Consider the following 11,261-nt stretch of genomic DNA (forward strand, 5'->3'; position numbering starts at 1 on the left):
GAGTGTTTGATGGGGACAGTATAGAGGGAGCTTTACTCTGTATCTAACCCCGTGCTGTACTTGTCCTGGGAGTGTTTGATGGGGGACAGTGTAGAGGGAGCTTTACTCTGTATCTAACCCCGTGCTGTACCTGCCCTGGGAGTGTTTGATGGGGACAGTGTAGAGGGAGCTGTACTCTGTATCTAACCCCGTGCTGTACCTGTCCTGGGAGTGTTTGATAGGGGACAGTGTAGAGGGAGCTTTACTCTGTATCTAACCCCGTGCTGTACCTGTCCTGGGTGTGTTTGATGGGGACAGTGTAGATGGAGCTTTACTCTGTATCGAACCCCGTGCTGTACCTGTCCTGGGAGTGTTTGATGGGGACAGTGTCGAGGGAGCTTTACTCTGTATCTAACCCCGTGCTGTACCTGTCCTGGGTGTGTTTGATGGGGACAGCGTAGATGGAGCTTTACTCTGTATCTAACCCCGTGCTGTACCTGTCCTGGGAGTGTTTGATGGGGACAGTGTAGAGGGAGCTTTACTCTGTATCTAACCCCGTGCTGTACCTGTCCTGGGAGTGTTTGATGGGGACAGTGTAGATGGAGCTTCACTCTGTATCTAACCCCGTGCTGTACCTGCCCTGGGAGTGTTTGATGGGGGACAGTGTAGAGGGAGCTTTACTCTGCATCTAACCCCGTGCTGTACCTGTCCTGGGAGTGTTTGATGGGGGACAGTGTAGAGGGAGCTTTACTCTGTATCTAACCCCGTGCTGTACCTGTCCTGGGAGTGTTTGATGGGGACAGTGTAGAGGGATCTTTACTCTGTATCTAACTCCGTGCTGGACCTGTCCTGGGAGTGTTTGATGGGGACAGTGTAGAGGGTGCTTTACTCTGTATCTAACCCCGTGCTGTCCCTGTCCTGGGAGTGTTTCATAGGGACAGTGTAGAGGGAGCTTTACTCTGTATCTAACCCCGTGCTGTCCCTGTCCTGGGAGTGTTTGATGGGGGACAGTGTAGAGGGAGCTTTACTCTGTATCTAACCCCGTGCTTTCCCTGTCCTGGGAGTGTTTGATGGGGACAGTGTAGAGGGATCTTTACTCTGTATCTAACTCCGTGCTGGACCTGTCCTGGGAGTGTTTGATGGGGACAGTGTAGAGGGTGCTTTACTCTGTATCTAACCCCGTGCTGTCCCTGTCCTGGGAGTGTTTCATAGGGACAGTGTAGAGGGAGCTTTACTCTGTATCTAACCCCGTGCTGTCCCTGTCCTGGGAGTGTTTGATGGGGACAGTGTAGAGGGATCTTTACTCTGTATCTAACTCCGCGCTGTACCTGTCCTGGGAGTGTTTGATGGGGACAGTGTAGAGGGTCCTTTACTCTGTATCTAACCCCGTGCTGTCCCTGTCCTGGGAGTGTTTGATGGGGACAGTGTAGAGGGAGCTTTACTCTGTATCTAACCCCGTGCTGTCCCTGTCCTGGGAGTGTTTGATGGGGGACAGTGTAGAGGGAGCTTTACTCTGCATCTAACCCTGTGCTGCACCTGTCCTGGGAGTGTTTGATGGGGACAGTGTAGAGGGAGCTTCACTCTGCATCTAACCCTGTGCTGTACCTGTCCTGGGAGTGTTTGATGGGGACAGTGTAGAGGGAGCTTCACTCTGCATCTAACCCCGTGCTGTACCTGTCCTGGGAGTGTTTGATGGGGATAGTGTAGAGGGAGCTTTACTCTGCATCTAACCCCGTGCTGTACCTGTCCTGGGAGTGTTTGATGGGGACAGTGTAGAGGGAGCTTTACTCTGTATCTAACCCCGTGCTGTACCTGTCCTGGGAGTGTTTGATGGGGACAGTGTAGAGGGAGCTTTACTCTGTATCTAACCCCGTGCTGTACATGTCCTGACAGTGTTTGATGGGGACAGTGTAGAGGGAGCTTTACTCTGTATCTAACCCCGTGCTGCACCTGTCCTGGGAGTGTTTGATGGGGGACAGTGTAGAGGGAGCTTTACTCTGTATCTAACCCCGTGCTGTACCTGTCCTGGGAGTGTTTGATAGGGACAGTGTAGAGGGAGCTTTACTCTGTATCTAACCCCGTGCTGTACCTGTCCTGGGTGTGTTTGATGGGGACAGTGTAGATGGAGCTTTACTCTGTATCTAACCCCGTGCTGTACCTGTCCTGGGAGTGTTTGATGGGGACAGTGTCGAGGGAGCTTTACTCTGTATCTAACCCCGTGCTGTACCTGTCCTGGGTGTGTTTGATGGGGACAGTGTAGATGGAGCTTTACTCTGTATCTAACCCCGTGCTGTACCTGTCCTGGGAGTGTTTGATGGGGACAGTGTAGAGGGAGCTTTACTCTGTATCTAACCCCGTGCTGTACCTGTCCTGGGAGTGTTTGATGGGGACAGTGTAGAGGGAGCTTCACTCTGTATCTAACCCCGTGCTGTACCTGCCCTGGGAGTGTTTGATGGGGGACAGTGTAGAGGGAGCTTTACTCTGCATCTAACCCCGTGCTGTACCTGTCCTGGGAGTGTTTGATGGGGGACAGTGTAGAGGGAGCTTTACTCTGTATCTAACCCCGTGCTGTACCTGTCCTGGGAGTGTTTGATGGGGGACAGTGTAGAGGGAGCTTTACTCTGTATCTAACCCCGTGCTGTCCCTGTCCTGGGAGTGTTTGATGGGGACAGTGTAGAGGGATCTTTACTCTGTATCTAACTCCGTGCTGTACCTGTCCTGGGAGTGTTTGATGGGGACAGTGTAGAGGGTGCTTTACTCTGTATCTAACCCCGTGCTGTCCCTGTCCTGGGAGTGTTTCATAGGGACAGTGTAGAGGGGGCTTTACTCTGTATCTAACCCCGTGCTGTCCCTGTCCTGGGAGTGTTTGATGGGGACAGTGTAGAGGGATCTTTACTCTGTATCTAACTCCGTGCTGTACCTGTCCTGGGAGTGTTTAATGGGGACAGTGTAGAGGGTGCTTTACTCTGTATCTAACCCCGTGCTGTCCCTGTCCTGGGAGTGTTTCATAGGGACAGTGTAGAGGGAGCTTTACTCTGTATCTAACCCTGTGCTGTCCCTGTCCTGGGAGTGTTTGATGGGGGACAGTGTAGCGGGAGCTTTACTCTGCATCTCACCCTGTGCTGCACCTGTCCTGGGAGTGTTTGATGGGGACAGTGTAGAGGGAGCTTCACTCTGCATCTAACCCTGTGCTGTACCTGTCCTGGGAGTGTTTGATGGGGACAGTGTAGAGGGAGCTTCACTCTGCATCTAACCCCGTGCTGTACCTGTCCTGGGAGTGTTTGATGGGGACAGTGTAGAGGGTGCTTTACTCTGTATCTAACCCCGTGCTGTACCTGTCCTGGGAGTGTTTGATGGGGGACAGTGTAGAGGGAGCTTTCCTCTGTATCTAACCCCGTGCTGTCCCTGTCCTGGGAGTGTTTGATGGGGGACAGTGTAGAGGGAGCTTTACTCTGTATCTAACCCCGTGCTGTCCCTGTCCTGGGAGTGTTTGATGGGGACAGTGTAGAGGGATCTTTACTCTGTATCTAACTCCGTGCTGTACCTGTCCTCGGAGTGTTTGATGAGGACAGTGTAGAGGGTGCTTTACTCTGTATCTAACTCCGTGCTGTACCTGTCCTGGGAGTGTTTGACGGGGGACAGTGTAGAGGGAGCTTTACTCCGTATCTAACCCCGTGCTGTACTTGTCCCGGGTGTGTTTGGTAGGCACAGTGGAGAACATAGAACATTACAGCGCAGTACAGGCCCTTCGGCCCTCGATGTTGCGCCGACCAGTGGAACCAATCTAAAGCCCCTCTAATCTACACTATTCCAATATCATCCATATGTTTATCCAATAACCATTTGCATGCTCTTAATGTTGACGAGTCCACTACTGCTGCAGGCAGGGCATTCCACGCCCTTACTACTCTCTGAGTAAAGAACCTGCCTCTAACATCTGTCCTATATCTCTCACCCCTCAATTTAAAGCTATGTCCCCTCGTGCTAGCCATCACCACGCGAGGAAAAAGACTCTCACTATCCACCCTATCTAATCCTCTGATCATCTTGTATGCCTCTATTAAGTCACCTCTTAACCTTCTTCTCTCTAACGAAAACAACATCAAGCCCCTCAGCCTTTCCTCATATGATTTTCCCACCATACCAGGCAACATCCTGGTAAATCTCCTCTGCACCCTTTCCAACACTTCCACATCTTTCCTACAATACGGCGACCAGAACTGTATGTAATACTCCACATGCGGCCGCACCAGAGTTTTGTACAGTTGCAGCATGACCTCCTGGCTCCGAAACACAATCCCTCTACCAATAAAAGCTAACACACCGTACGCCTTCTTAACAACCCTATCAACCTGGGTGCCAACTTTCAGGGATCTACGCACATGGACACCCAGATCCCTCTGTTCGTCCACACTACCAAGTATCTTACCATTAGCCCAGTACTCTGTATTCCTGTTACTCCTTCCAAAGTGAATCACCTCACACTTTTCCGCATTAAACTCCATTTGCCACCTCTCAGCCCAGCTCTGCAGCTTATCTATGTCCCTCTGTAACCTGCCACTTCCTGCTTTACTCTGAATCTAACTCCGTGCTGTACCTATCCTGGGAGTGTTTGATGGGGGACAGTTTCGAGAGAGCTTTACTCTGCATGTAACCCCGTGTTGTACCTGTCCTGGGAGTGTTTGATGGGGACAGTGTAGAGGGAGATTCACTCTGTATCTAACCCCGTGCTGTACCTGTCCTGGAAGTACTTGATGGGGGAACAGTGTAGAGGGAACTTTACTCTGTATCTAACCCCGTGCTATCCCTGTCCTGGGAATGTTTGATTGGGACAGCGTAGAGGGAGCTTTACTCTGTATCTAACACCATGCTGTGCCTGTCCTTGGAGAGTTTGATGGGGACAGTGCAGAGGGGGCTTTATTCTGTACCTAACCCCGTGCTGAACCTGTCCTCGGAATGTTTGATGGGGGACAGTGTAGAGGTAGCTTTACTCTGTATCTAACCACGTGCCGTGCCTGTCCTGGCGGTATTTGATGGGGGACAGTGTAGAGGGAGCTTTACTCTGTATCTAACTCCGTGCTGTCCCTGTCCTGGGAGTGTTTGATGGGGGACAGTGTAGAGGGAGCTTTACTCTGTATCTAACCCCGTGCTGTACCTGTCCTGGGAGTGTTTGATGGGGGACAGTGTAGAGGGAGCTTTACTCTGTATCTAACCCCGTGCTGTACCTGTCCTGGGAGTGTTTGATGAGGATAGTGTAGAGGGAGCTTTACTCTGTATCTAACCCCGTGCTGTACCTGTCCTGGGAGTGTTTGATGGGGACAGTGTAGAGGGAGCTTTACTCTGTATCTAACCCCGTGCTGTGCCTGTCCTGGGAGTGTTTGATGGGGACAGTGTAGAGGAAGCTTTACTCTGTATCTCACCCCGTGCTGTACCTGTCCTGGGAGTGTTTGATGGGGACAGTGTAGAGGGAGCTTTACTCTGTATCTAACCCTGTGCTGTACCTGTCCTGGGAGTGTTTGATGGGGACAGTGTAGAGGGAGTTTTACTCTGTATCTAACCCCGTGCTGTCCCTGTCCTGGGAGTGTTTGATGGGGACAGTGTAGAGGGAGCTTTACTCTGTATCTAACCCCGTACTGTGCCTGTCCTGGGAGTGCTTTAGGTGGACAGTTTGATTGGATTTGATTTGATTTCTTATTGTCCCATGTATTGGGATATAGTGAAAAGTCTTGTTTCTTGCGCGCTATACACACAAAACATACCATTCATAGAGAAGGAAAGCAGAGGGCTCAGAACAACCTTCCCTATCTCTGTCACCTCCTCCAGCTCCTCCAACCCTCCCTATCTCTGTAACCTCCTCCAGTCCCTACAATCCTCCCTATCTCTGTAACCTCCTCCAATCCCTGCAACCCTCCCTATCTCTGTAGCCTCCTCCAGCTCCTCCAACCCTCCCTATCTCTGTAACCTCCTCCAATCCCTGCAACCCTCCCTATCTCTGTAACCTCCTCCAGCTCCTCCAACCCTCCCTATCTCTGTAACCTCCTCCAGCTCCTCCAACCCTCCCTATCTCTGTAACCTCCTCCAGTCCCTGCAACCTTCCCTATCTCTGTAACCTCCTCCAGCAACAATAACTCTTCCATAAGACCATAAGATCTCGGAGCAGAATTAGGCCACTCAGCCAATCGAGTCTGCTCTGCCATTCTATCATGGCTGATATTTTTCTCATCCCCATTCTCCTGCCTTTTCCCCATAACCCCCAATCCCCTTATTAATCAAGAACCTATCTATCTCTGTCTCAGACACTCAATGACCCGGCCTCCACAGCCTTCTGTGGCAAAGAGTTCCACAGATTCACCACTCTCTGGCTGAAGAAATTCCTCCTCATCTCTGTTTTAAAGGATCATCTCTTTAGCCTGAGGTTGTGCCCTCTGGTTCTAGCTTTTCCTAACAGTAGAAACATCCTCTCCACGTCCACTCTATCCAGACCTCGCAGTGTCCTGTAAGTTTTAATGAGATCTTCCCTCATCCTTCTAAACTCCAACGAGTACAGACCCAGAGTCCTCAACCGTTCCTCATAGGCCAAGCTCTTCATTCCAGGGATCATTCTTGTGAACCTCCTCTGGACTCTTTCCAAGGCCAGCACATCCTTCCTTAGATACGGAGCCCAAAGCTGCTCACAATACTCCAAATGGGGTCTGACCAGAACCTTATACAGCCTCAGAAGTACATTCCTGCTCTTGTATTCTAGCCCTCTCAACATGAATGCTAACATTGCATTTTGCCTTCCTAACTGCCAACTGAACCTGCACGTTAACCTTAAGAGAATCTTGAACAAGGACTCCCAAGTCCCTTTGTGTTTCTGATTTCCGAAGCATTTTCCCATTTAGAAAATAGTCTCTGCCTCCATTCCTCCTTCCAAAGTGCATAACCTCACACTTTTCCACATTGTATTCCATCTGCCACTTCTTTGCCCACTCTCCTAACCTGTCCAAGTCCTTCTGCAGCCCCCCTGCTTCCTCAATACTACCTGTCCCTCTACATATCTTTGTATCATCTGCAAACTTAGCAACAGTGTCTTCAGTTCCTTCCTCCAAATTGTTAATGTATATTGTGAAAAGTTGTGGTCCCAGCACTGACCTCTGAGGCACACCACTAGTCACCGGCTGCCATCCTGAGAGAGACCCCTTTATCCCCACTCTCTGCCTTCTGCCAGTCAGCCAATCCTCTATCCATGCCAGGATCTTACCCTTAACACCATGGGCTCTTAACTTATTTAACAGTCTCCGAAGCGGCACCTTGTCAAAGGCCTTCTGGAAATCTAAATAAATCACATCCACTGGTTCTCCTTTATCTAATTTCTTTGTTACATCCTCAAAGAATTTGAACAGATTTGTCAGACATGACCTCCCCTTGACAAAGCCCTATCTCTGTAACCTCCTCCAGTCCCTATAATTCTCCCTATCTCTGTAACCTCCTCCAGCCCCTACAATCCTCCCTATCTCTGTAACGTCCTCCAGCCGCTACAATCCCCCCTATCTCTGTAACCTCCTCCAGCCCCTACAATCCTCCCTATCTCTGTAACCTCCTCCAGCCCCTACAATCCTCCCTATCTCTGTAACCTCCTCCAGCCCCTACACCCCTCCCTATCTCTGTAACCTCCTCCAGCCCCTACACCCCTCCCTATCTCTGTAACCTCCTCCAGCCACTACAATCCTCCCTATCTCTGTAACCTCCTCCAGCCCCTACAATCCTCCCTATCTCTGTATCCTCCTCCAGCCCCTACAATCCTCCCTATCTCTATATCCTCCTCCAGCCCGTACAATCCTCACTATCTCTGTAACCTCCTCCAGCCCCTACAATCCCCCCTATCTCTGTAACCTCCTCCAGCCCCTACAATCCTCCCTATCTCTGTAACCTCCTCCAGCCCCTACAATCCCCCCTATCTCTGTAACCTCCTCCAGTCCCTACACCCCTCCCTATCTCTGTAACCTCCTCCAGCCCCTACACCCCTCCCTATCTCTGTAACCTCCTCCAGCCCCTACACCCCTCCCTATCTCTGTAACCTCCGCCAGTCCCTACAACTCTCCCTATCTCTGTAACCTCCTCCAGCCCCTACAACCCTCCCTATTTCTGTAACCTCCTTCAGCCCCTACACCCCTCCCTATTTCTGTAACCTCCTTCAGCCTCTACAACCGCCACTATCTCTGTAACCTCCTCCAGCCCCTACAACCCTCCCTATCTCTGTAACCTCTTCCAGCCCCTACATCCCTCCCTATCTCTGTAACCTCTTCCAGCCCCTACATCCCTCCTATCTCTGTAACCTCCTCCAGTCCCTACAACCCTCCCTATCTCAGTAACCTCCTCCAGCCCCTACACCCCTCCCTATCTCTGTAACCTCCGCCAGTCCCTACAACCCTCCCTATCTCTGTAACCTCCTCCAGCCCCTACAACCCTCCCTATCTCTGTAACCTCCTCCAGTCCCTACAACCCTCCCTATCTCTGTAACCTCCGCCAGTCCCTACAACCCTCCCTATCTCTGTAACCTCCTCCAGCCCCTACACCCCTCCCTATCTCTGTAACCTCCTCCAGTCCCTACACCCCTCCCTATCTCTGTAACTTCCTCCAGCTCCTACGACCATCTTGATGGGGATGTTGTGCGGGGCGGTTGGGGGGGGAGGGGGATGGGGAGTAGAGTGGTTGGATGTGGAGTGATCACAAATCTGCATCGGGGTCTCTGAAGAAGGAGTCACGGGGACTCGGAGCATGAACTCTCTTTCTGCTTCCCCCCCCCCCCCCCCGCCCTCCGCCAACCCACCAACGCTGCCGTTTCTGCTGAGATTTTCCAGCATGTTCTCTTTGTGTTTCAGGTTTCCAGGATCTGCAGTATTTTATTTTTGTCTTGACAATATCTTCAAGGATTGCCCAACATTTCAGAGTAGGACATTTCCCCTCAGGTTACACACACGATGTTGGGGAAGATGGCTGATACTTCCCCGGGCAGGTGATGAGGGAGATGAAGAGTCCTTCTCAAAGTGTGGGAAACCACCCTGTTCTCCATCGAGTGCCTATGAAATGTGGGATCGACCTTTAACATTTCCTGCCGAATCCGGAATGTCCCCTGACAAAGCCAGGGGTGGAATCTTCCATTTTTTTGGCTAAGTGTGAACTAAGGCAGGAAAATCGGGGGGGGGGGGGCGGGGGGGGCGGGCTGTCCATCAGCTCCCCCCACATATCCCCTCCCACCCGCCCCGCCCTCGCTGCATTTATATTACACTTCATCAATAAAAGTCCTGACTGTGGGTTTCCCCCCTACGTCAGGTTGTTGGGGCTGAATGAGCAACATTGGCCTTCTAGAGACCAGGGTTCCCCAATCTAATCACAATAGGGATATGGGGAACGCCTCCCCCCCCCACCCCCAACCCCCACCCCTTAGGGAATCCCTATCCCCATGGACATGGGGAAGCCCCCCCCCCCCCCTCCCTGTGAATCCCTACCCCCACGGATGTGGAACACCGTTCCCCCAGAATCCCTACCCCGCCGTAGACATGGGGAATGCCCCCCTGGGGAATCCCTACCCCCATGGACATTTGATTTGAGTTATTATTGTCACATGTATTAGCATGCAGTGAAAAGTATTGTTTCCTGCGCGCTTTACAGACAAAGCATACCGTTCATAGAGTACATAGGGGAGAAGGAAAGGAGAGAGTGCAGAATGTAGTGTTACAGTCATCGTTAGGGTGTAGAGAAAGATCAACTTAATGCAAGGAAAGTCCACTCAAAAGTCCGATGGCAGCAGGGAAGAAACTGTTCTTGAGTTCAGTTGGTCCGTGACCTCAGAGTTTTGTATCTTGTTCCCGAAGGAAGAAGGTGAAAGAGAGAATGTCCGGGGTGCGTGGGATGGTTGGTTATGCTGGCTGTTTTTCCGAGGCAGCGGGAAATGTAGACGGAGTCAATGGATGGGAAACTCCCCCCCCCCCCCCCCCCCCCAAGGGAATTCCTCCCCCGCAGACATGGGGAACAACCGCCCCCCTTCCAGGATATCCATACCCCTCCAGAACAGGGATCTCCCCCCCCCCCCCCCCCCCCCCAAGGAATCCCTCCCCCCACAGACACTGGGAACCCCCCCTAGGCTATGCATACCCCGACAGAATAGGAACCTCCCCCCACAGACATGGGAAACCACACCCACCACAAACCTCCAGAACGGAAGCCCTCCCACAGAATGCTTGGGCAGTGCCAGGTTACTGCCCAGGCATGACCCTCTCTGCCCTGGCAGCTGCAATGACCTCTGTGCCCCTGGCGGGTTCCCATCGCCAGCGCCCCCTTTACTGAGCAGTTGAGTTGACACATGGAAAGCAGTTTACCAGCTGGCAGCGATTGGTGCTGACCCTTCAAAGCATTGACTTTCTTGAGAATTCGCTTCAACTCCAGGTGCTTGGTAAAGGCTCAGTGACCCGAGGCCGGAATTGAACCCGGATCCCTGGCGCTGAGAGGCTCCCAGCTCAAACCTCCAGGCGCCCCCCCCCCCCCCCCCCCCCCCACCCTCCTCCCGGGCTGTGCTAAACTCAGGATTTGATCCTGATCTTCTCCACCACTTCCTCAGCCTCCAACACGGCGTGAGAAACAGTGGCACCCAATTTACACAGTAAGAAGTTTAACAACACCAGGTTAAAGTCCAACAGGTTTATTTGGTAGCAAAAGCCACACAAGCTTTCGGAGCTCCAAGCCCCTTCTTCAGGTGAGTGGGAATTCTGTGGGAATCCACATCATGACTACCATCGACACCCAATTTACACACAGGAAGCCCCCACACAGGACGCAGCGTAGTCATCAGCACTGTTTCTGCTGCTTGCGACGGACGTTGAGTAAATATCGGGTCCAGGAGCCTGCGGGGAACTCCCCCAGCCCCTCAGTAATGGGGGAGGGGGGGTGGTGCGGGGGTTGGGGGGGGGAACAGTTCCTGTACAGCCACTCGGGACACATGGACCTCGGGTGTAACCTGTCATCTGAACGATGGCAGTGCTGTCTATGGGGTCTCCGGACCTGCTTCCGGTCTGGACTGAAATCCCACAGAAAGAGATCGGGAGCTGGACTGTTGGTGTTCTCAGGTATCTGCTATTCCTGTCCTTCTAGATGGTAGAGGTCGTGGGTTTGGAAGGTGCTGCCTAAGGAGCCTTGGTGAGTCCCTGCAGTGCATCTTGTAGATGGTAACACGGCTGTGACTGTGCGTCAGTGATGGGGGGAGTGACTGTTCAAACATTTTCAGTTACGGGGGGGCAGGCAGA

Source organism: Mustelus asterias, chromosome 16 (genome assembly GCF_964213995.1).
Source record: "Mustelus asterias chromosome 16, sMusAst1.hap1.1, whole genome shotgun sequence".
NCBI lineage: Eukaryota > Metazoa > Chordata > Chondrichthyes > Carcharhiniformes > Triakidae > Mustelus > Mustelus asterias.